General features: G+C 39.7%; 1 protein-coding gene across 3 annotated transcripts in view; it reads right to left on the minus strand.

Moving 5' to 3' along the window:
• Positions 1-27903, minus strand: part of LOC122551638 (potassium voltage-gated channel subfamily H member 7-like) — a 461508-nt gene that overhangs the window by 368317 nt on the left and 65288 nt on the right. The gene's annotated exons all lie outside the window — the stretch shown is intronic.

Genomic DNA, 27903 nt, shown 5'->3' on the forward strand with positions numbered 1-27903 from the left:
ATTCTAATGATGACCATGAATCCATTACTGATTGCTGGAAGAAACCCATCTGGTTCACTAACCTCCTTCAGGGAAAGAAATCTACCATCCTTATCTGGTTTGGTCTACATGTGACTCCAAATCCATAGCAATGTGGCTGACTCTTTACTGCCCTCTGGGAAATTAGGGATGGGCCATAAAAGCTGGCATATGGCCTCATCCCATGAATGAATTAAAAAAACTTAAACTTCAGCTGCCAAATTTTGATCCATTCATCTAAACTGTCCATATCCATTTGTAAATGTCCGAGTTTGTCATTGCAACTTACTTTCTCACCTATTTTAATGTTATCTGCAAACCTGTCCATAGTATTTTGTATATTCACAGTGAAGTCATTAAAACAGATTGTAAAGTTTGGGGCCCAAGCACTGAATTTTGTGGCACTTGTTATGTCTTGCCAATGAAATAAAGACATATTTATTCTGATTCCCTGCTCTCTATTTAAATCCTGCCTTTTCCAGGGATGTGTAATAACATATCTGAACAGGTTGATTTTGTAAAGAAGAATTAATTAAGGATATCTTCCCACTGTTGCTGGTATTTTACCAGGAGCAGGAAATCTGTATTCCCATCCTATAGTTTTGTATGTCTACCTACATGCAATGTTTGAAGAAGGATCGTCACTACCACCTTCTAAAGGACATTGGGGATTGGCAATAAATGCTTGTATGGGCAGTGATACCCTCATCTCCTGAACAAATTTAAAATAATATATACTGAGTGTACCAGATGAAATCTCCTCCTTTTTTGTACTCTCTGCCCAATGGAAATCCTTGCCTAAGATAGTTCCCCACTCCTGCATGCTCTCCCCCACTTCCCTGTCGAACAGGGACTCCTACTCCTTCTCTCAGAGGCCTGCCAATTTGGATCCCGTGAAGTTCTGGACAAACCTGGATCATTAGCTCCTTGTCTCCTCTATAGGAACTGTGCATAATACCTGCAGAAACCTTCACACTCGGAGATCCACCTGGTACAAGCAAGCTGCCAGCCATTTGATTGACTAGCAGCTCCTGGAGCTATCTCCTCCACCCAGATGGGATAGGATTCTTACCCCATGCCAATTAGTGGCCTAACAGCCATTACAAATGATATGAAGAGCAACCCAGCCAAAAAGGAGTCAGGCTTACATACAATGGATTTACATGTCTGTGTAAAAACTTAGCCATGCTCTGAACCAGAAGGCAATGAGTTAACATTCGACTTCAGAGGCACAAGCACAAAATCTAAGCTGACATTCCAGTCCAGTACTGAGTCTTTGCTGCACAGTCAGGGGTGCATTTCTTCAAATGAAATGTTAGACCAAGGTCCTGCCTGTTATCTCAGATGGATGTTTAAATCACATGGCACAGTTTCAAACAAAAGAGCAATCTCCATGCTGTCCTGACCAATAGCCATCCTTGGTAATGGTGAGGCAATGGAGATCTTTTTTGAGGCTAGGTGCCACCACTGACTGAGTCAGAAGGACTGCTGTTCTGAACTTTTAATTTTTTTTAGTTTTCTAATTTATCTCAATGACCTATAATGCTGGACTATGTATTTCTTTACTTTTCTTAATTAAATTGTTTCCTAAAAATTTGATCTTAAATATCTGTGTCTAGGTACCTTTGTACCTACGATGGTGCTGTAATGCTGTAATTATAAACTTTTCACTCCACTCATTTGAGTACATGCAGCAATAAAGCTAATTCAATTCAATTCAATTGACTTCAATTCAAACATTGCAACACTGAATAAATAAACAAAATGATTGACTGTAAAACATTTTGGGACATCCTAAGATGGTGAAGGAATTTTATAAATGTAAGTCTTTCTTTCTTTAAGAAATAGCAGAATTCACTGTGTGTAATAATCTGTGAAGAGTTATTATTCCATTGACTCTAACTGTAGAAAATATACCTGTACTTTTATTGGGTTTACCTTTTTGATGTTTATCTGTACTCACTAACTAAATACGAAAAGCCTCCTATTATTCAGATGGTAAGATGATAATTTGGCCATTGTCCAATTTGATGGCATCTCCTTACTTTCTAAGTTATAGGGAGACCTTTAATGTGCTGCTGACTCATTAGGTAATAGGTGATAGGGATACCTTCACTAAACTTGAACAAGGTCTAAAGATCCTATTTCAAACTCTGGCTGACTTTCAAGTAAACAAAATAGTCTTGGTTGACTTACATTAACCATTCACTTTGCAGAAACAAAGGCATGTGTTAGAGCGTCAACAGGAGGAGGTTGCAGATTCTTTTTAAAAAGAAGCAATATATTACATTGAGCCAGAGACATTAACAAGGTGCTAAGTTATTGCTGAAATTGCTAATCCAAGGGTGTGTCTGATACAGAGAACATGTTTCTGCTCTTGCTTGTTATTTAACTACTTTTACCAGAAAACGCACATGTTAGAATACCATCTGGGACCAGCAGTTGGACTCTGATGGCCCTATTATAGATAATCTACCAGCACTCACAGCCCTCTTTCATGTTTGAAGGATGGCCATTTCAGTATGTTATGAATGGTTCCCAGTAGTCTTTGAACTCGATTTAGTTGTTGCCTCTAATTTTTCTTTGGATATTTGGTCTCAGTTATTGGGTGCTCCTACTCCATTGTTGATACATATAGTGTTCATCTTAGCCCCACATTTTACTCTTGCTAAATGAGATAATAGCACAGATATACTTTTATAGGCCAAGAACCTTTGACCACATTACTGACAAGAAGTAGAATTATTTGGGGGCAAACGATTGATTAACTTGACATGGTATGAATGATTTAACTACTGATGTATACAATCAAATCTCATTCTTAAAAGTTAGCATTTATTATCTATCAAAAATAAAACAAATAAAATATCGAGCGGAAGACTTCATAGATTTGAAACAATCCTAATATTTTTATTGTTTGGAATTTTGATTTGATATACTTGATCTGACTGTAGATTCCCTGTAATGTTTATAATGTGATCTGATTTGTTGGAATATAGGTTCCGAAACATGAGTGGAATTGAAGGTTTAAATCAAATAAAAAACCTTTTAACTATTATCAGGATGAATAAAAATAATCAATAATGTCACTCAGACCAATGTTTAATAAAAGAAAATATGGCATACTGCTCATACAGGAGGAGAATATGTACCGACCAAGCCTGAATGCAAGCTTTTGTTTACTAATTGCTATGGATCAATTATGTATATAATTGGATTTTCAAAGTTAGAGCAATGGGATCACATTACATGAGAACTACTATCAAAGGATAGCATGGCAGATAATTTTGCTATTACAATGTACAGTACTGAAGCTTTTATTGCACATAGTGTAAAGGTTGAGAGCACTTGAGGAGGAAGTGCTTTTCCACTTTTTGCATCTAATCACAATATGAAGCACTTTTAGATCAGGTTTCCTCTTGTGAAAGTCAGAAGCAGAAACTCTCATCCCTGTCACCAATTGAAAGAACTTAAAGGAATTAAACAATAGAAAGATACAGCATACAGAGTAACAGAATGCTTTTGACATCATATTGAAATATTAAAATAGTATTTCAAAGTAATAAACGTAATGCAATTTAATGAAATGACATCATTCAGCAAATGGAATTACTGATGCTGCACAAAAATAAAATTCACATACATTAAAATGAACATTGCATGAAAACTCTCACCTCTCCCCATTTCTGTAACTTCCTCTAGCCACACAATGCCTCAGTAGTCTTAGTTTCCAGTATTCTTGCCTCTTCTAATATCCTTTTTGCTACACAACTGAGCCCCATCTGTGTTGTCTAGAATTCACACTCTGAAACTGTCTCTGAAAGTGATTCCCCTTTCTTACTCTCTCAACTCATTTAAGAACATCTCAGAACTCAAGGAATTAAGGGCTACGGGGAGAATGCGGGTAAGTGGAGTTGAAATGCCCATCAGCCATGATTGAATGGCGGAGTGGACTCGATGGGCTGAATGGCCTTACTTCCGTTCCTATGTCTTATGGTCTTAAGTACATATAGGTTATCCTTTTGTCTCGACCCTACTTGTTTGGATTCTTTTTTTGTCTTATTACAGCCTTCAAAGTGTTTTCAATGTTTACCTACAATTAAACAATTGCTGAAAAAGAGAATGGTTTTCAATGATGGTCTTTCTTGTTGAATGACGATTCCTTTTGTAAATCTCCTCTATTTCAAAGCAAAGGCTCCTGTTCAGACAATTTCAGAGAAAATGTTATCCGAAAGTATCTATACATTTTTAAAATATCTGATCAGGGTGAGATATATGGTTTACAAGACTGCGCAGAAGTTCTAGGCCTCTGTTCTTTAGTTATAGACTCAAACCTCTCCCTGCCAACAGTTTGAACTTAGGTTGGTCTATTTATAACCTTTATGTCTCATTTCATCCCAAGAGGAATTTTCAACCTCAGATTTATGCCACCAATAATTTTGGCTGTTTCCACTTCTGTAACATTGTTCAACCTTCACCCCTGTCTCTACTTATCTGTTGCTGAAAGCCCCCTTCATGCTTTTGTTACCTCTAAACCTAATGGCTTCAATACTCTCCTGTCTGGTCTTCCACATGCTACCCTGTGTAAATTTCACGTAATCCAAACTTTTGCTATCCACGTCTAATTCACAGCAAATTCTATTCCCCTATCCCTCTTGAACATATTGACTGTCAGTGACCTTGACTAGGTCTGAGGTTAACAATGTCTTGACTTTAAAATTCTCACTTTGCATGCCTCACTCCTCCCATTTTTTTCAATCCTGCAATCCATGGACATTGCCATGTTTGACAAATTCTGGCCTTTTGTGCCTCGCTAACATTAATCGCTCTACCTTTCCACTACCTTTACCACAGGATTTGGAGTTTCCTCACCATACTTCTCCACCTCTATCTCACTTTTCTCTTTTAAGACACCCCTTAAGACCATCCTCTTTAACAAAGCTTTGGGCCATCTGACCTGATGCCTCTTCATATGGCTGAGTGTAAGACTTTGTTTTATATTGATAGATCGACAAACTTTAGGATGTTACGGATTCTACTTGATAATAACTAAATTTCTTGTTAAGTATCCCATTATGATTAATTACTAGATTTTAAAAATAATAATGTATTGTTTTTAACCTTAACTCCATCTGTGTATCCTGATCTTCATATTACTTTCCTTAACATTTTTATGTATTGACTTTATGATTAATACTTTCCCTTTCTACTGATTATTTGTGAACACTTTTGACAGTGGCTGAAAGCTCTGACAGCTTGATAAAATTATTGGGCTTGATGCTGTGAGTCTCTTTTCAAACAAGCTACTATTTACAATTTGCAAGTTTTCATCAGATAGATCACTTCATCTCGCAATGTACCTCTCAACAGGTGCACAGCTTCAATGCTACCCACAAAATCCAGCCATTGTTTCCAGATTAAATTTCTCTTTCCTCTAATTTACTGAAGGTAAATATTCTACTGAAGATACAAATGTGCTCTGCAGAAAGGTTTTACTTTTCATTTCTCTTTTCCTGAAAGGTGCATATTTTTAAATTTTCATGTATTTTTATTATATCCAGTGCTGTCTGGAATTGGCTGATTGGGCCATGTTCAAACAGTCCGCAGGTACCTTGGACGAGTATGCCACCACTGTCACAGACTTTATCAGCAAGTATGTGGAAGACTGCATACAGAGGAAGTCAATCTGGGTGTTCCCCAACAGGAAACTTGGGATGAATCATGACATAAAGTACCTGCTAAAAGTTAGGCGTGAGGCCTTCAGATCAGGAGACCCACTCAAATATAAGGAATCCAAGTATGACCTTTGCAGAGCCATTAAGATAGCCAAGGACCAATACCGATCCAGATTAGAGGCCCAGACAGACACACAGCAACTATGGCAAGGACTGAATGACACCACAAGTTCTAAAAAGAGACAGTGCAAGATAGCAGATGATGACATATCCCTCCCAGACTATCTCAACGCCTTCTATGCTCGCTTTGAGCAGAATTTCAGCAGAGAGGTAACACCTATTCCGACATGTCCTGACGAACCTATCCCAACAGTCACTGCATCGGAGGTAAGATCAGTTTTCTTTCATGTGAATCCAAGGAGAGCGATGGAACCAGACTGAGTACCAGGCCAAGCACTCAGGGCATGCGCGGATCAACTGGCAGAGGTCTTCTCGGACATCTTCAATCTCTCTCTGCAGCAGACCACTGTCCTTGCCTGTTTCAAGAGGGCCAACATCATCCCTATGCCTAAGAAGGCTCATGCAACATGTCTCAATTACTACCGCCTACTAGCCCTAGCTTCAGTGGTCATGAAGTATTTTGAAAGGCTGGCCATGGCATTAATCAACTCCAGTCTCCCTACTACTCTTGACCCACTCCAATTTGCCAATCAGACCAACTGATCCACATCAGATGCCATATCACTTGCCCTTCACTCCTCCCTAGGACATCATGACACCAAGAACAGCTACGTAAGAATCTTACTCATTGACCACAATTCCGCCTTCAACACTATTATCCCTCCAGACTGATTATCAAACTTAGTGATCTCGGACTAAGCCCCACTCTCTGCAACTGGATCCTCAGTTTCCTGACCCACAGGCCACAATCAGTGAAGATTGGGGACAATATTCCATCGTCACTAACACTCAACATTGGAACCCCTCAGAGGTGCGTACTGAGCTCCCTACTGTACTCATTGTATACCCATGACTGTGTTACCAAATACCAGATTAATGCCATTTACAAGTTAACTGATGACACCACCATAGTCTGTCAAATCTCAGATGGCGATGAAACAGACTACAGATGGGTTGTGGAAGACCTGGAAAAATGGTGCACTGAGAACAACCTAGTTCTCAATGTCGGCAAAACCAAGGAACTCATTATTGACTTTCGGCCGGATCTTACTCATGCCCCCCTACACATTAACAGCACAGAGGTGGAACAAGTGGAGAGTGTCAGGCTCCTGGGAGTGGTTATCCACAACAAGCTTTCTTGGATTCATCATGTGGATGCACTGGTTACAAAGGCCCAACAATGTCTCTTCTTCCTCAGGCAGCTGAGGAAATTTGGCATGACAGCGAATACCCTTACCAACTCTTATAAGTGCGCCATCGAGAGCATTCTGTCTGGATGTATCACTACCTGGTATGGCAACTATACCATTCAAGATCAGAGATGGTTACAGAGAATGGTGAACTCAGCCCAGACAATCACAAAGGCCAACCTCCCATCTATAGAATCCATCTACTAGGCCCATTGTCAAGGAAGGCTGCCAGCATTCTCAAAGATCCATCCTGCCCTGGCAATGTTTTTCTACAACCTCTACCACTGGAGAGAAGTTACAGAAGCCTGAACATATGCACCAGCTGGTTTTGAAATAGTTTCTATTCTACTGTTGTTAGCATACTGAACGGATTCACAAACTCTTAACATTCGCCTGTACCTGTGTTTTTGTTTTTGCCGCTGTTTACCTATTATTTACTTATCTATGCTACTTAACTCTGTGATCTGCCTGTATTGCTTGCTGTGCCTCGGTACATGTGACAATAAATTCAATTCAATTTAGTTCAATCCAATTCAATTATATGTTGCAACCCCTCAAGTAGGTGACTGGAACGAAGGTGCACTCTTCCAAACTTTGTCATTACAATATGCAAATACTGACACAAGCTGAGAAGCATAGCATAGCCAGCGAAACCTAACTGTGTAAGTCAGGAAATGTTATTTAGTATGTATGCAAGCAGTCTATAATCTCTTACAACATTAACAAGACAACTTACTTCACTAATGTTTTGTTTTCCTATCACATCACAAGTACCAGTTCCACATAAATGTATCCAACCTAATATTATATGACCTTTTGATCTGCATTTTGTCTCTTGTTGCAGTGGGATACAATATGAGATAAATATGAATGGAAATGATTTCAGTATCAATTGCTCCCTTTTGCTAAACATTAGTAAGGAATTGTAGATGAACTGCCTACTCCACTACTGATTGTTTGACAGAAGTGCAATTATTGTAAACATGATGTCCAACACAAATGCGGTGAAAAGCAGATGAAACTGAAGAAATTATATCCCAATCAAAAAAATTCCAAATAGTTTGAGATACTCAATTTTTAACATGTTTTCTTTCCTGTCTTTTGAGAGTTAGTATCTCCAGTCTCTAATCTGCAAGGACAGTGTCGTGAACATCACTGAGAAGATTTACAAGTGAGCAGTTCCATTAGAAATCTAAGTGTGCAATGTATTCACTGATTCTGGGTGCTAATTAGGAACTGCTGAAAACATTACCAGCTCATACTGCTGTACTCTTAACTTCAAAAGACCATGAAAATCTCAAACAACATTAAAGGGATAAAATTGAATTTTAACCAAAATATGAAGCAATCAATAGTAAATTGACGACTTCAATGGAAAACAAACCTGGCACAGTGTAAACCAGACTAGCTCCACTGATACTCGCGACTTAGCTGAAGTCCAGTATCCCCTGGCTGTTCTTGTTTAGGAAGTCTCATGTTTCCAACAGTGACCACTGCTTGAATCTGGATTAAAATGACTAGCAGCTCTTTAGGGTGAATATTCCTCCACATGGTAAAGACGCAAATTTTAGATAAGATTCCCTACACAGTGGAAATAGGCCCTCCGGCCCAACAAGTCCACACCGACTCTCTGGAGAGTAATCCACCCAGACCCATTTCCCCTCTGACTAATGCACCTATGGGCAACCTAGCATGGCCAACTCACCTGACCTGCACACCTTTGAACTGTGGGAGGAAACCAGAGCAAACCCACACAGACACAGGGAGAGTATGCAAACTCCACACAGACAGTCACCCAAGGCTGAAATCGAACTTGGGTTCCTGGCACTGTGAGGCAGCATTGCTAACACTGAGCCACATTGCCGCCCCTAATCTCATCTCAAGCTAATTAACTCCTGAGCAACATTTCAGATGGGGTGATGGGGACTAGAAACCCCATAGAATCCAGCCCAAAAAGAATGCAGTCATGTATATCAGAAGATTTCAGATTTGTCCGAGCTCAACTGTCTTATCTCATCAAGGATAGGAGTAGGATTTGGCTTTAGTGTTCCTAAGTGTGAATGGGAAAAAAGAATTGTACAATTGTGCAGCACAGAAGAGCCTATTCAGCTCATCACAGTCATTGTAGCCCGTTGAAAGTGCTATCCAATCAATTCTACCCTTCTCACATTTCCACACTGTTCTGCATGTTTCCTTTTTAAGTATCTATGGATTGCAGATTATAAAAAACTTGCTGCAGAAAATAATACTTTCCTTATCTCTTCATAGCGTCAATTGCTAAGAATATCAGACTTTAGTTTTCCAATGACTGGCACCCCTCACTACCCTCCAGCATGGCCAATGGAAAGGTTTTTCACAGTTTGCTCCAAAACTTTGGCCATTTCAATTAAATTTTCCTTCAATCTTCTTTGGTCTAAGGAGGAGCATTCGAGCTTCTTAAGGATCTTTTTCAGCACAATGGAGCATTGAGTGAGGAGAGAATTGGTTGCACTGTTCTTGTCTGCCAAAACTTAATTGTCTAGCTCACACAGCATTGAATGTACTGGGGAATAACAATTATCTCAGCAAAGGATCAACTCCCTTCAAGAAAGTAGGAGGGGAGAAAAAAGAAGTTAACAATTGAAATGATGAAGTGATACATATCCCACAAAAATAAGGATGATGGCAATGGGTGTGTAATTGTTTTTTTTTTCACAGCAGTAGCACAAGCCATTTCCAGATGTCCATTTCCTGGTTTACTGCACATGAGATAAATGCCAATGAAAGTCATGGACTAACTTTAGTAATGGCTCTTGGACCCCCACTCTGGAGTAGAAAGCATGCCCTGGTCCATTACCTGCCAGAGTGAGGTTATTGCACCACAGGTAAGCTCTTAATTTGTCACCTCATGGCCTGCTTTCTATACAGGTGCTGTCTGGACTCCTGCTGCTACCAATGGAAGATTCAGCAGCATCACTGAGATAGGTGGGAGTGTGTGCAGGAGACCTCTGGAGATGGGTCGGGTAAGTGAAATAAAAGTCACTGTGCCGTGTGTCAGAAGGCAAATCCCAACTGTGACTGGATCCTATATTTCCCAACTACAGTCCTTTCATTGGCCAGTGAGACCCCTTCCACTACCCACTTAGGCTACTGTTGGAAGACAGCCTCCAATTAGCAGTCAATCTCTGGATACAATGGCAGGTTGAGCCACTATTCGTGAAATGCCAACAGCAATAGAGAATGGTCTCTTTACATATGTACACAAAATGCCCAATTACTTCAGATGGGCATTATCTCTGTGCTAATTCAAGTTTTGATATAAAGCTGGATGATGATACGGCATTGCGAAGCTAATTAACGCTACTTTCTTGCTATTTTGCAAAGTTTTGGATAAGGTATCTGCCATCCTGTTTAGGGTGACAGACAAAAGTCTGCATCTAAAATCTGAATGGTTATGATCATAATCTGCAAGCACTCATTCAAAAGCCTTGCTTGAAATTCCAAGAAGGCAGAGTCACTCTCCATGACAGATAGTGTCACAATTTTCTACATCAATTATCCATTAGTGATTGTGTTCCCACTTTCAAACTCCCCAGTATAATGGAGATTGAGCTGGATTTTCCCATTTGCAGTTACTATGTGTTGGTGAGTTAGTTTTGCTACATGGAATATTATGGGGATCTGAGTGGTGTGGACTAAAGCGGGATTTGAAGCAAAGTTGGATGAGCAGTAAGACAAGACCCAGAGAGGAATTTGGAGGTGCTTGTGGATGTACTGGTGGAGAGGAAGTCAGTCCTTTCCCCTGCTGACCACTAAAGGACAACATGCCAGAAGAGAAAATGAGGTCTGCAGATGCTGGAGATCAGAGATGGAAATGTGTTGCTGGAGAAGCACTAATGCCCGAAACATCGATTCTCCTGTTCCCTAGATGCTGCCTGACCTGCTGCGCTTCTCCAGCAACACATTTCCAACATGCCAGAAGACCCAGCCAACAATTCTGGAGAGAAATTGTAATATGGGTTTTGTTCCATATCAAAAATGACACCCGGCAATGCCACCAGAAGCATACAAAGTTTGTGTGCTCTACAAGGCTTAGTGCCACCATCGTCACTCCCACAGAATCAGATCTGATTCCAACTCTGCCACTTCTCATGCATTCAAGAAGGTTTGAGAGCTACAATCTCAGTATTGAGTGCACCATGTCATTCATGGCAGCACACCTATGTTATCCTCAGAAACTCTTAACCCTTCATATGCTCTTTGATTCTTACTCATCCACTGCAAACAAATTGCCACCTATCCCACTCGTATATGACTACTAACTGCTCATTCATTCATATACATGATAGTCAATCCCTCCCTATATCACACTGTAGGAAAAATTGTACCTTGCCCCATCTCCTACATCACAATGACATCGTAACAGTATTCTAACTGACCTTCTTGTAAGTCAGACTGCTTGCACTTCGACTGTAAGACTGTCTGTGCTAACCTCACATAATGTAATTGGGTGACCCTCTTGACTAAAAATAGTCTCTTTTCATCCTGAAAAAGATTTTCCTTTTGACCTTTCCACTTGCTTAAAGCATGTGCAGTCTGATTATTGCATAAGTTGCTGGAACATGCTGCAACTTTGACATTGAAATATCACAATGCCATACAGTGACATGTCAACTCCCTGCCTGACTGGTGGATTAATTGTACCATGCTTTGCACATCACAAGCTGCCTGCTTTCTTTTTCACTAAAATGCAAGCCAGTGACTGCCTGTAATTCAATGCTAATGTCAGGGGGGGAGGGTCATAAGAAAGGAATGGGAAGCAGACAGAGGCTGGAAACCTGAATTAAGTTATAATGTGGGTGAACACTAAGAAGGGAAGCTCAGAGCCATAAGATGATTATGTATATGTCAGAACAAAGTCATCCTATGCATGGAATGCATTGTTATCCCAGACCTGGCAGAGGCACATAAGGCATAGACATAGCTCAGCTCACAAGTAAAATGTTTAAACTCGGAGTGGAGTCTGACTTGGTCTGAGAGTAGGTACACTGATGGGCTGATTCTGGTGGTATGTATGGATGAAGGGTGAGGGAGGATGGTGGCCATCATCTCTTTTTTTTTAGGATGATTTGTTACATGGAATATTATGGGGATCTGAGAGATGTGGACTGAGGTTGGATTTGAAGCAGAGTTGGTTGAGTAGTCAGGCAAGACACAGAGAGGGATTTGGAGGTGCTTGTGGATGAATTTGTGGAGAGGAGGTCTTAGGGAGTTGTCATCCCCACTGCTCCAAACACTTGGTCAATATCACTTTGTTCATGATTATAACTTTCTCAAGCTCCTCTTTCCCTTTTATTTCCTAACTTATAGCTACTTCTGGAAGTTACTTGTATCATCTACAGTAAAGACTGATACAAAATATCAGCACTTTTCAACTGCCCTTCATGTATTTTCCAATATTATTTCTCCAGGCTCACGTTCTGGAGAAACTCTCATTTTGTTGACTCATTTACTGATTAAATGTCTGCAGAAACTTCTGCATTTTGTTTTATGCTTCCAACTAACTATCTCCCATACTTTTTTTTTGTCCTTTTCAATATTTCAGTCAATCTTTGTGGCTTTCATTCATATTATGTCTGATTTTCTGTTCTGGCACCCACTTTGAACAATCACGTGCTTTCTCCTTAAGTTTGCTACCATCTTTATCTTTTAAGCAAGGTTGGAGAGTAGTCCACCCATTGGATTTTTTTTCTTTCTCATTTGAAGTTCTGAAATATCCTTTAAATATCTGCCATTGGATCCCTTTTGGCCTATTCCATAACCTAATTTGCCAGTTCATTTTAGCTCACTTTACCTTCATGCCCTCATAATTACCCTGATTTAAGTTCAAAACACTCATCTTCACCCAGTCCTTGCTTCCTCAAACCAAGTGTAAAATTCAATCATTTCAGAATCCCTGCTACTTTATGAGCACTTTCTTTATGAGGTCATCTTATTCCATAATACCAAGTCAAGTATAGCCTGCTGTTAGGCCAGCCCCAGAGCATGCATTTCTAAGAATACATCCCCAAAACATTTTATAAACACTTCTTCTCGCATTTGCTCATCTAATTTTGAAGTATATATGTAAACCTAAATTGCCTATTGTTATCTCAGAAACTTTCTAACAAGCTCACGTTATTTCTTTCTTTATATTCTGTCTTACTATGTGATTACTGTTAGGTCCTGTACACCACTACCAAAGTGACTTCCTAACTTTATCATTTCTCATCCTGGCTTAAATTGCTTCTATTTTCTGATTTCATAAACCTCGGTCAAGTCTCTGTATTGTGCAAACTCCATCATTAATTAAGAGAGCAACCATTCCACCTTTTGCTCGCTTCCTGATTCTCATAAATATCCTATATCCTTTAATATTCCGATCACAATCTTGTGGCATATAGATAATATATAAATCTATGATAATCATTTGAGTTAGAGTTCAATTTATTTTTGTCACATGTACCAAGATATAGTGAAAATTGTTGTTTTGCATGTTATACAGGCAAATCTTAGCATACAAAATGCATCAGTAGCACAACTCAGGGTAACAGAATACAGTGTTACAGCCATGGAGAAGGTGTAGAGAGAGAGATCAGAATTAGCACTTGAGAGGTTCAATCAAATGTCTGGTAACAGTGGGGAGAAAGCTGTTCTTGAATCTGTTCATACATGTATTTAAACCTTTATATCGTCTGTCGAATCAAAGAGGGTGGAAGAGAGTATAAGCAGGTTAGGGGAGCTCGTTGATTATGCTGGTTGCTTTCCTCAGGCAGTGGGAAGTATAGATTGAGTCAATGGTTGGAGGGCTGGTTTGAGAGATAGGCTGGGCTATGTTCATGATTTTATGTAGTTTCTTGTGATCTTGGAAAAATCAGTTGCCATATTACGCTGAAATGCATCTAGATAGGATGCTTTCTATGGTGCATCTATAAAAATTGATTAGAGTCATTGTGGATATGCTGAATTTACCTAGCATTCTGAGGAAATAGAGTCATTAATATGCTTTCTTGACATCACAACAACATGGGTAAACCAGGACAGATTGTTGGTGATCATCACTCCCAGGAACTTACTCTGTTGATCATTTCCACTATTGATACAGATAGGGGTGTGCTCTCAACTTTGCTTCCTGAAGTCCATGACCAGTTGCTTTGTTTTGCTAATATTATACAGTAAAGTAGATGTAATCACAACATTCAAATTCAGTTATAGTGCAATCATTGATGAACTCTATATACAGCTGTCAGAGGTAATTGTAATTCTCTCATTCACTATTTGTGAGCTTCCTATTTTTGCATTTCGGACTGAGATGGATTCGAGGTGCCACTTATCTCCAGGCCATCATCCTCTGCTTCTGTGAGGTTCACTATTTATGACAGAGCATCTCCAGTTCTATTCTCCATCCTTGCATTTGCAGTCTTCAACGAATGGAAAAACAGATTTATCAGTGAGTTTAGATGAACTATTCCCCTGATGGATATTGCATTCAGTGAAAGTGACTACGAGACACATGCATCACATGCAGAACATTTAAATATGTGTCAATTGAGGATGAATAAAAGGAGGAAATGCAATGGACAAAATGGAAACTGGATGCACTAAAAGTTGAGAAGATGTGAATACTAAAATAATGGCAAATATTTAATAAGACAAAGTGAAAAGTGAAGGTGGCGGATTAAAACACAGGATAGAGGTAAGTAAACAATTATACTCACATTTCATGACCTGATTAGGTTATTATACTACTTTTAACAAAGAAATGATGACCTAGCAATAAAGGTCCTGTGTTCACCTCCAATCAGGCCTGCTACCTGAGACCAGCAACTTTCTTCCTGCCATTCTTCCTCCTCCTGACTAACCCAGCAAAGAAATCCAGTGATGTATCCAGTGTCTGGTGCTGCCCTTGCTCCAATTCAAATATCCATCCTGAACAGTTCCTATTTCCATTTATGGAATGTCCCTTTACATATAGCTGCAATCTCATCATGCAGATGTCCATCATATCTTTTGAGTAGCTTTGAGAAGGAAAAAATAGAAGTCAAAATATATTGGCACAATTGAGTTCAGGTTACATATTCCACCGTTTCAGTTCTCCCCACATGCTTCCACCTCACCTTCAGATTCATATTGAGAGTGTTATTTCTTTGATTTCTGCAACCTATGAGGCAACTAATTTTTGGTGCAAATGCCTTAAATGTATCTTTTTGGATGTGGATTGACAGACAGGGAAATCCAGCACTTCATAGATTATACCTTAGTTTGTTATCAAATCACCCAAGAAGTCGCAGTGCAGAACAGTATTAAACAAAGGTCTCCAATCCAATACACCTTCAAACCAACCTCAAATGAACATTGAGCTATTTTCTGTACCAGTCTTTTTCATGTTCTTTCTCTAATAGACCATCAGTTTATTGGTGTTTTCTATTGTTTCTATTCTTTGGAGTTGGACTGATCAGCCTCCCTGTCTTCTGCCAGAAAATGGCAGAAATCCAGGATGAAAGTAATCACGAGGTTTCTGCTGATCTTTTGCAAGATTTTGTTCCATGATTGAGAAAACAACAAGCTCCTCTCCAATCTAAAGCAAATTCCTAGCTTCAGACATAGCATCAGCATGTTCAAATTTATTTTACTTTAAACCCTTACTAAAGCAGAGCACACATTCCCTTCAGTCTGTTAGTCTGTAATCCTAAGGTTATGCTTGAAAAACAAATATTGTAACTACTTTGACAACCAGTTCATTTTTAACTTTATTACAACAGGCAACATAATCCTACTGGACCATAAGGCTGCTCACTCATTAGAAAGAGATAACTGTAGTGGTTCAACCTGAGTGTCATCACACTTCAGGCCAGGAGAGAAACTGAGAAGGAGAGCCTTTCATGGTAACTATACCCAGTGCGGGATTTGAACCCATTTTGCTGGTGCCACTCAATGTTTCAAACAAGTCATCCAAGCTAACTGACACCTCTAAGCAATAGTGGTATCTGCCCAATTTGTAGACAAATATATTGTTCAGCTTATTGCAATGAAATAATGTTTTAGTTTGTTTCATTTCCTGCAAAATGAAAACCTTAGTCATTAATGTTTTATATTTGTCACAAAAAGTGAAATAAATTAAAGTCACTGCAAATTTTGTCATTTGATATGTCTTTCAAGTGAATAAGATATAATTTTTGTTTATATCTTAGTATAATATCGTATTTCAGGAATCATGGTATTTTTCATAAGTAAATTTATTTAATAATTAGTGTAAGTTGAGCATAAAAGGGAGAATACTCATCTGTTTAATAATTTCTAATTATTTCCGATCTGTGGAGATTTCACAATTGAATAAAGAAGTTCAGAATCTTTCACAGCAACTTAGAGGTTTCAACAGTTAACTAGGCAGATATAGACTCCAACATTTAATGTCACTTTTCAGAAAAATAATAATAGTAGAAGCAGACAGTTTTGCTGTTGGTACAGCTGCAACATTCAGACCATTACCTTCTATTAATTTTGTCAGATTGCAGTTGCAACATCGTAATATATGCTCATTTAAGTTTTAATGGTGAAATATGATTTCATTGTGTTAGGAAAGAATGGCTATAGTCAATGCCACAAAGTTTCATTTTTATGCATTAGTATTATGTAGAATTTTAATTCTTAATTGAATTGGATAATGTCTTTCGATATCAGGAATAGAATCATTTCAATAATGAATTGTGTTTTTCTGCATGAAGAAGATGAGCTTTACATTGTCAGAGCATGCAGCAATGATGAAACATGCACATAAGTGGAAGCAGCCACAAGCAATTCAGATGGCTTTCTAAACAGACACTTTTATTTTAGACCTTGGAGACATAACTATCTGAAAACTAAAACACAGGATTGAATATAGATCATCTACACTAGAATATAAATGGATCCTTTTGGAAAAAAGGATGAGAATTAATAGGCTACCATTAATAAGCCTACTACAATTTTAACTCGAGCCCTCTAATTCTCCTGTTCACTTAATGTGCTGTAATTTTACAGCTTTTTTCTTGCCAGAGGTTTTCTTGTTACTCATAAATCAAGCTTTTACAATTTTTGTTTTATTGTCTTAGATCAATTATGCTTTTCTATTTATGGATGAATTTTCTTTCAATGGTCTAACTTTATTTTATTTTTATATATTTACATTATTTATTTCTATTGTTGCATCTTATAGCTGTCTACACCTATCCAGGTTGGGCCTTGCACCAATCTACATTAATGAGAAGTGTACTCAGCTCTTAATCTCTATTTTATTTAGTTTTCTGTTAATATTTTACACTAATTGCTTTTTTTAAATAGGGAAAGTTGCCTTTTCCTACTGAACCATAGGGCTGCTCTTTAGTTAAAGAGAAATAACCTCAGAGTTACCTCGCCTCAGACAAGGAGAGAGGTTGAGAAGGACAGTCCTTCACAGTAACCTCAGCCTTTGCAACACAAACAAGCTGAGCTAACCCCCAGTTCCTTGCTTTTTGTTAATACATCCAATTAGCTATACAATATGTACAGAGAAACTTGATACCTTTCTAATTTTTTTTCTATTTTTACACAGAGGGTGGTTTGCATATGGAATGAGTTGCCTGCGGAAGTGATTGATGGGCACATTAACATCATTTAAAAGGCATTTGGACAAATACATGGCTAGGAAAGGATTAGAAGGATATGGGCCAAGTGCAAGGAAATGGGGTTAGCGTGGATGGACATTTTGTCAGGATGGACCAGTTTGGGCCAAAGGGCCTGTCTCCATGCTGTAGGTCTCTATGACTTTATGACTCTATGACTCCAACTAAAGAATGCTGAAGTAAACATTTTGAGTTGGTGACCAAATCCATCCTTTCCACATTTCCTACACTCTTAGAAATTAATCAGGAGAATTTGCTTAATGTCCAACACTTTCTTTTCAGGATTATAATCTTACATAGAAATGTAATGTGTTTTATTCCTATGGATAAGTATCCACATCAGAAATGTAAAATGTCTTTGAAAGCTTGCCTCATTAAAGTTGGATCAAAATGAAGTACTAATATTGCTTTGGGTTGGGACCAGATTTAAACATTTTCAGGAGAAATTCCCTTGACAGCAGTCAATCCAGAAGGACACATCTTTGGAAAAGCTAGAACTTGGAAATCTGGCCCAACATCAGAATCTTCATCGATAGCACGATGGTTAGAAGGAATTTTAGAGTTGGTGGGCATTTTTATGGTCAAAACAACAGAATCTGTTTCTAAGACTTCATTCTAACTCCAAGTTCCATTAGCTTGGCTAGGTTCTTTTCAGTTTAACCAAGTGAATTAATCTTGTTAATTTCATTTATTCATCTCTCTTTTTTATTACAGCAAATACATAGAACAACTGACTGATTTGTGGGAAAGCCAGCTGGCCTTGGTTTTAGCCATTTCAGGAATGATTATGATGACTGCAGTCTGCAAAGGTTGATTTTGCTCTCCAAGTTCAACCGTGGATGTAATTTAGTGAGCGACTGAGGTTTAGGTTTCATAAGAGCATCATACTGATCTGTTTCAAAGAATTTTGCATTTTTATCTTTTTTAGCAAAAGTTCTAGATACAGAATATCTTTCAGTGCTTTAAGCCAGCAGTATTAATCACATATAATGGAAGACACCTGGGTTAGAAAGGAAATTATTTTTCACAACGTGGCATTTCAGAAAGGAGACGGGGATTGCTCTTCTTTTCAAATTTGGAGGTGAGTCATTCTAATGCTCTAAGTGTCACAGGTGAGTTTAGTCTTCGAGACTTTCACAAGTTTTCAGGCTGTTGACAAATATATTTGTCATCAACTACTGTTCTGGGTTTTGATACAATCAGGTCATTTCTGTAGTGTATATGGGTTTTTGATTGAATGCTGGATTTTTTTTCAGCCTACTACAGAAGCATTAGCACATAGAAGGCAGATAGATAGAAAATTTAAAGTCTCAAGCGAAGATGCCAGAAAATACCAGATAAGTAAAATTTGGTACAAAAATATAAATTACTCTCTTAATGCACAGAGCAGTTGAAGAATGGAAAAAAACAAGAAAGATTGAATTTGTCTATGTTGGGTTAAAAGTGGAGATCTTGTGGTGTAGTGGTAGTGCTTTGGGTTAAAGTCCAAATTCTGGGCTTGCAAGGAAGGTGTGTTTGCAAACAAGCCAGATAGATTGAGTATCAATTTATAAAACTTTTCAACACATGCCAATGGCAGGTCATAACAGCAGGAAAGATTTTTGGTCAGCCACATAATAGAAGTGAAACACTCTACAATTGTCATCCATAGCTCTCAGGCTGCAATGTGCACACACACAAGTGTGTGCTGCTGCAGCAACTACACTCATTGGGGGCTGATTCGCTTAGTTGGCCATAGTGTCATACTGAATCAAATTGATGCCAAAAGCCTGAGTCTTCATCACCATTTTCACTGGAGTGGATCCAATCGCTGCCTACTTTCCCTACCTGTGGTAGATCTTCACTGAATCACAGTACTGTTCTGGCACAGAACATGCCATTTGGCCCAGTGTACCTGTACCGGTTCTATTACCTTATGCCAATCTTCAGCCCTTTCTCCCTGCACACCCTTTTAACCCAAATACTCAACCAAAGGCCTCCTGGATGACTCAATTGATCCCACCTCCACCACATTTTAAACATGTTAATATTTGACTGAGGGCAATAAGCACACCACTGTATATTAATGTCATGGGGGCTTGGTCAGAGTGAAATAAAAGCTTGTAGGAGACTGTCCTGGGTTCATGCCTCTGGGGTAATGTAAGTCATCTTTATGTAAACTGAATAGCTGCAGAAATGCAACAAACTTCATATTGTTTACTGAATAAGACTCTTCTAGTCAGACTAGAAAGGTAGATATTCTGTTCCACACCAGACTCCAACAGGCTTAAGCAACCCCTGCACAATAGTGAGAACTGGGGACATAGTAAAATTCTTGTCTCTTGCTTGTATTTACAATCTTGATTTTAACCAGGAGACAGAGCCCCAAATTTGGCACTGAGAACAGAGTGGCCCACATTTACGCTGGGGCAGGGTGGGAGGGGGTACAGGGGTGGGGAGTGGAGGAGACAGCTTGACTGTTGAATCCCATGGCTTGTGTAATTTAACTATTTGACTCCTGGCACAGCATAAACAGAGATTATTGAGAAACAGCTCCAATGCTTCACTGGGAGAAGGGAGGGAAAATTCCAACCTTCTCAGTTAGCCAAGAACCAAATGGCTTCACCTGAAAACAATTCCTTAGCAGTATAGTACCATCATGTGCTTTGATTATGCACAATAATCTCTTTTATGTGACTTTACCGAAAGCTTTCTGAAAATCTAAATGCACCACAGTCACTGGTTCTCCCTTATCTTTTCTATTTGTTATGCTCCTCAAAAGCTTCAGTAGGTTTGTCAAACATAAACTACCTTTCACTCCAGTGAAAATGGATGACAATTGTAGAGTGTTTCACTTCTATTATGTGGCTGACCAAAAATCTTTCCTGCTGTTAATTTTTTATTTCAACCTTTGCAGTGAATCCCATGGCTTGTGTAATTTAACTATTTGACTCCTGGCTCAGCATAAACAGAGATTATTGAGAAACAGCTCCAATGCTTCACTGGGAAAAGGGAGGGAGGAAGGGAAAAGTGTTTTCAGCCTTAAAAGGCTGAAATTTTTTATTTCAACCTTTGCAGTGTCTGTGTGGGTTTGGCGGGCAGGATGGAAAGTCATGAGAGGCAAAGCTAAAGAATTTGCAGCCGATTAGTTACACAATATCACAGCCACAATGACATGTTCGATGATTAGATAACACATAATACACATGCACGCACACACACAATGATAATTCTAATTTTTGAGATGCTTTTTGGCTAGCCAGGCCCTTAGTGTTCAATTGTCTTTGCCTAGAAGCTTCAACTGGTTTGTACGAAGTCCAAAATGATTGATTCACTTTGAAATTAAAAGAAAATTATCAAAAGGCACAATTCCAATAACTGCAAGAAATGTAACTCACTTTGTTCAAGTTTAAACTGCAGCAGAGAATAGACAGCTTCTGCTGGCAAGAACAATAGCACACACTTCTGTGCTCTCTCTCTCTGTCTCTGTAACTTGTTTCCAATTCCAACCTTCTCAGTTAGCCAAGAACCAAATGGCTTCACCTGAAAACAATTCCTTAGCAGTATAGTACCATCATGTGCTTTGATTATGCACAATAATCTCTTTTATGTGACTTTACCGAAAGCTTTCTGAAAATCTAAATGCACCACAGTCACTGGTTCTCCCTTATCTTTTCTATTTGTTATGCTCCTCAAAAGCTTCAGTAGGTTTGTCAAACATAAACTACCTTTAATAAATCTATGTCGATTTTGTGTAATGCTGTCAGTATTTCCTGTTTTCACAACTTTTATAATAGACCTTTCCCTTCCCGTTAAGCTAATCAGTCTATAATTCTCGGGTTTCTCCCTCCCTCCTTTTTTAAACAGCAGAGTTACATTTCCCATCTTTCAATCTGCCAGGAATATTCCAGGATCTACTACATTTTGAAAGATAACAACCAACACATTTATTATTTCCATGGTCAGCTTTTTAGCCTCTGGAATGCAGGTTATCAGGCCTTGAGATTTTAATAGACCATAAGACCATAAGTTGATGAGCCATTGATTCTGCTCCACCATTTGTTCATGGCTGAGATATTTCTCAACCCCACTCTCTAGTCTTCTCCTTGTAATCTTTGATTCCCTTAAATAATCAAATTATTAGCCTTCAGTCCCATTAATTTTTTTATGCACTTCTTTTATTAATACAAATTTCCTTCAATTTCTCCTTCCCAAAGGAGCCTTGCTTCCATAGCACTTCTGAGAAGTTTATTTCTCAAAAAGATTATGAATTAACACCTTTTCATCCCACAAATGAAATCTAGGATGGCCTACCCCCGAGTTTGTTTTTCAATACACTACTCTAAAAATGTATCTTGCATGCACACCAGGAATTCATTCCTAATGAAGGGCTTTTGCCCGAAACGTCGATTTTCCTGCTTCTCGGATGCTGCCTGAACTGCTGTGCTTTTCCAACACCACTCTAATCTAGCACCAGGAATTCATCCCCTGCAATATCATTGCTAGTGTGATTTGTGCAGGCTATGTGAAAATTAAAATCACTCATGATGGCTCTGGAAGTCTTGCTGTACGCATCTTTAATTTCCTGTTTAGTGCTAGCCCCTATTTTTCCAATAATATTTGGAGTCTATAAACAAGTCTCACTAATGTTTTCCACTCATTGTTGCTTCTTAACTCCACCCATACTGATCCTACATTCAGATTTCTGCACCAATATCTTTTCTTACTAGTGCTCTTATTTGATATTTCAATAACAATACCACCTATCTCATTTTACATTTTGCTTGTCCTTCCTTAAGAGTCAATAATCTTGAGTGTTCATTTCCCAGCCTTGGTCATCCTGCAGCCCATGCCTTTGTCATTGTCATTGTATCTTACTCATAGACAATGATGACTTGTGCTGTTAACTTTTCTACCTTATTGTGAATTCTACATGTGTTCAAGTATAATACCTTTAGACTTATTTTTCTTCTGACTTCTTGACACAATGCTTTTTATACTTCATTCCTATGTGGTGTGAGCTCTCATTTCCTCTGCCTTTGTAGTTTTTTTATCTTTCATTTTCATCTTTGTTTACCTCCCCTGTTGTCTCCTTACTCAAGTTCCCATTCCTCTGCCATTCCAATTTAATACTTCCCCAGTGCATAAGCAAATGCCCCTCAGAGGTTATTGGTCCCGGTCTTATTGGGATGCAATGCATCCAGCTAGTACAGGTCTCCTCTTCCCTAGAATTAGTCCCAATGTCTCAAGAATTTAAAGCCTATGTTCCTCTACCATCTCTTCAGCAATATTCATTCATACTATTCTCCTATTCTTGACCTTGCCAGCACTTGACACTGGAATTAATCCTTTGAGTACCATCTTTGTAACCCTGCAATTCAATTTATTCTCTAGTTGTCTATATTCTGCTTGCAAGACACCATCCCCCTTTCTATCCATGTCATTGGTGCTGACATGGACCATGATCCCTGGCTGTTCTCCCTCCTCCTTCAAAGTGTCCTGCACCCACTCAATGACATCCATAAGACCATGAGACATAGGAGCAAAGATTAGGCCATTCAGCCCATCAAGTCTGCTCTGCCATTTAATCATGGCTGATAGGTTTTTCAAACCCATTTTCCCACTTTCCCCCCATAACCTTTGATCCTCAATGCATCCTCACTGAGGAATGGGGCCTGAAATTGCTCACAATACTCTAAATATCTGACCAGAGCTTTATAAAGCATCAGAAGTACATCTTTGCTTTTATATCCTAGTCATCTTGAGATGTATGACAACATTGCATATGCCTGCCTAACTACAGACTCAACCTGCACGTTTACCTTAAGAGAAACCTGGACTAGGACTTCCAAATCCTTTTGCACTTCAGATTTCTAAATCTTCTCCCCTTTTAGAAAATAGTCCATGCCTCTCTTCTTCCTACCAAAGTGTGTGACCTCACAAATTCCCACATTGTATGTCATCTGCCACTTCTTTGCCCAGTCTCCTAACTTGTCCGAAACTTTCTGCAGCCTCCCTGCCTCCTCAATGCTACCTGCCCCTCCACCAATCTTTGTATCTGCAAACTTAGCCAGAGTGCCTTCAGTTCTTTCATCCAGATCATTAACGTATAAAGTGAAAAGTTGTGGTCCAACACTGACCCTTGTGGAACACCAACAGTTACTGGCTTCCAACCTGAGAAGAATCCTTTTATCCTCACTCTCTGCCTTCTGCCAGACAGCCAACCTTCTATCCTAGTACCTTACCTCTAATACCATGGGTCCTTATCTTACTCAGCAGCCTCCTGCATAGCACCTTATCAAAGGCCTTCTGGAAGTCCAGGTAGATAATACACATTGGCTCTCCTTGGTCTAACCTGCTCATTACCTCCTCAAAGAATTCTAACACATTTGCCAGGTGTGACCTCCCCTTGATGAAACTATGCTGACTTTGCACTATTTTACCAGGCACTTCCAAGTATTCAGAAATCTTATCCTTCACAATGGACTCCAAAATCCTACCAATGACCAAGATTAATTTAATTGGTCTATAATGTGTGTCTTTTGCCTTGCTCCCTTTTTAAACCAGGGGTGGTTGGGGGCGGGGGGGAGAGGAGGTGTAACATTTGCAATTTTCCAGTCCTCTGGGATTCTCCCTGACTCTAGTGATTCCTCAAAGATCACTAATAACACCTCTGCTGTCTCTTCAGCTATCCTCTTCAGAACTCCAGGCTGCAGCCCATCTGGTCCAGGTGACTTATCCACTTTCAGACCTTTCAGTTTTTCTATCACCTCCTCTTTGATGATGGCCACTGTACTCATCTCTGCCCCCCTGACTCTATTGAATTTTTTGGACAGTACTCATGTCTTCCACTGTGAAGACTTACGACAGTACTTATTCAGTTCCTCAGCAATTTCTTTGTTGCCCATTACTATTTCTCCAGCATCATTTTCCAGCAGCTCAATGGCTGCTTTTACCTCTCTTTTGCCCTTTAAATATCGAAAGGAAGTCATGCAATCATTCTTAATATTACTGGCTAGCTTACCCTCATATTTAATCTTTTCCCACCTTATTTCCTTCTTTGTTGTACACTGTTGGACTTTGTAGTCTTTCCATCATCGGGCTTCTCACTGGTCTTCGTCACATTATATGTTTTCTCTTTTGCTTTTATGCTGTCCCTGACTTCCTTGGTCAGCCATGGTTGCCTCATCTTCCCTTTAGTTTGCTTCTTTTTCCTTGGGATGAATTTTTGCTGTGTCTCTTGAATTCCTTCCAGAAATTCTTGCCATTGCTGTTTCACTGTCTTTCCTGCTCAGCTCCTCTCCTAGTCTATTCTGGTCAGCTCTTCCCTCATGTCTCTGTCGTTGCCTTTATTCAACTGTGATACAATTACATTTGATTTCACCTTCTTCCTCTCAAATTACACAGGAAATTCTATCATATTATCCTTGAATTTGGCACTAGAGAGGCAACATACCATTCTGTTGAAACTTCAAACTATTCCCTTTATGGCAGAATTCCCTACCATTATTGCTTTCACACTTTCTTTTTCATACCTCCTGTGCAGCCGAACCACTCCTAGATCCACAAAATTGGCTCTCCCTTCATCCCTTACAGATACCATCTACCCGAGCAACACCCAAAATCAATAGTCTGTAAGAGAAACAGAAGGTACCTGTTGCCTTTGCACTACTTGTCTGGTGGTCACTCACCCGTTATTTACATGTGCACATATTATCTCAATGTACATGTTATCCATCAAAATCTTCACGTTGAGGCTATTCCACAGTAACTCTAGCCATTGCTCCAGGTCTGAATGTTGATTTCCAATAGCTGCACCTGGAGTTCGCATCAGATACGAAGCCCTGTTTCCTATTGCTAGCTCCACCTATCTGTTCCTTTTGTTGCTGCTGTCCTCAACTCATCCACTCATATCCATGTTGCTGACTGCATTTCTTGGGGTCCTCAGCTTGCCCATATAACAATACATCATGACTGTATCCAAACATCTTCTCTTTAATGGCAGTCTATTGTTCAGATAGAATTTTGAATACCAAACTTTAAATGTAAGCTAACTAGCCCAGATCTATTCTCACCTCACTGAGATTAACATTCCCTTTATTTCATCCTGGATTGCTCTCTGTCCTATCCCCACAGCCAACCGCAAATCCTATTATAGAATGATCACTGTTCCTTAAAAGGTCTTTAACTGGCTTTTGATTTCCTCAACCCACTTCATTGCCCAGAATGATTAAACAACGTCCTGGAGTGATTAGTGTATTAAATTGTTTAAAGTTGTTGAAGACAGCAGGGAGTAACGTCGTGGAGGTGGCAGAAAATGTTCTGACTTCAAGAATTTAGCACACACCACATTTTCCCAGATCTGGGTGCAGTAGCATGTTTCCCTTTTCTATTCCAACATGACAAGGAGAAAGAGTAGATACAATTTGGAGCAGGACAAGCTGCTAAAAGAAAGAGAAGGGGAGAATAAGAATTCTCAGGATGAAGTCATATTCCTCGAAAATGCTGAGAGAGAAGTTCTTCCATCATCACACTGTGTCATTGAAGTTTTCTGGCAGTACAGTCAGGTCCTTGGGGCTTGACACCAGACATTGACCAGCAAACTATCTACCCCCACTGCCTCTTCAACGTTTGTCTGGAGGGATTTATAGCTCTACAAATAGATCACATCCCTTTCCTTCTCTACCTCCTCCACTAAGTTGTTCCAGTGCAGTGTTGGAGAACCTGGATCATACTTTGGATCAAGTCAATTGCCAACATTGTTCACACTGCTTGGTGCTCAAAATCTCTTAGAACATAGAACACTACAGCACAGTACAGGCCCTTTGGCCCACAGTGTTGTGCCAAGCATTTATCTTAATCTAAGATCAACCTAACTGACACACCTCTCAATTTACTGCCATCCATGTGCTTGTCCAGCAGTCACTTAAATATCCCTAATGTCTCTTACTCCACTACCACTGCTGGCAGTGCATTCCATGCACTGACCATTCTTTGTGTAAAGAGCCTACTTCTGGCATCTCCCTTTACCTTCCTCCAAACACCTTGAAATTATGACCCCTCCTGACAGCCATTTCTGCTGTGGGGATAATTCTGCCCTCTGGCTATCTACTCTGTGCCTCTCATTGCCTTTGTGTCATCAGCGAACTTATTAATGCACCCTTCCACTTCTTAATCCCAGTCATTTGTAAAAACTACAAAGAGCAGAGGCTCAAGAACAGATCCCTACAGGACACCACTGGTCATCGACCTCCAGGCAGAGTATTTTCCATTCATGACCACTCGCTGTCTTCTTTTGGCCAGCCAATTCTATACCCAGTCAAATTTCCCTGTACCCCATACCTCCTAACTTTCTGAAAAAGCATACCGTGGGGAACCTTATCAAGTGCCTTCCTGAAATCGATATACACCACATCCACCGCTTGACATTCATCAACTTGTCTCATCACATCCTCAAAGAATTTAAGGCTTGTGAGGCATGATCTGCCCCTTACAAAGCCATGCTGGTTATCTTTAATCAAAGAATGTTTTTCCAAATAGTCATAAATCCTATCTCTCAGAAACCTTCCATTACCTTGCTTACCACAGACGTAAGACTGACTGGTCTGTAATTCCCAGGGATTTCCCTCTTCCCTTTTTTGAACAGAGGAACATCATTCGCCTCCCTCCAATCATGCGATACTACTCCCGTGGAGAGTGAGGATGCAAAGATCATCGCCAGAGGAGCAGCAATCTCATTTCTCGCTTCCTATAGTAACCTTGGATAGATCTGGTCCACGAGGAGAAAGTGAGGTCTGCAGATGCTGGAGATCAGAGCTGAAAATGTGTTGCTGGAAAAGCGCAGCAGGTCAGGCAGCATCCAGGGAACAGGAGAATTGACGTTTCAGGCATAAGCTCTTCCTCAGGAATGAGGAAAGTGTGTCCAGCAGGCTAAGATAAAAGGTAGGGAGGAGGGACTTGGGGGAGGGGCGTCGGAAATGCGATAGGTGGAAAGTGGTCAAGGTGAGGGTGATAGGTCAGACTGGGGTGGGGGCGGAGAGGTCGGGAAGAAGATTGCAGGTTAGGAAGGCGGTGCTGAATTCGATGGATTAGACTGAGACAAGGTGGGGGGAGGGGAAATGAGGAAACTGGTGAAATCCGAGTTCATCCCTTATGGTTGGAGGGTTCCTAGGCGGAAGATGAGGCACTCTTCCTCCAACCGTC

The sequence above is a fragment of the Chiloscyllium plagiosum genome, chromosome 7 (genome assembly GCF_004010195.1).
Source record: "Chiloscyllium plagiosum isolate BGI_BamShark_2017 chromosome 7, ASM401019v2, whole genome shotgun sequence".
Classification (NCBI taxonomy): Eukaryota; Metazoa; Chordata; class Chondrichthyes; order Orectolobiformes; family Hemiscylliidae; genus Chiloscyllium; species Chiloscyllium plagiosum.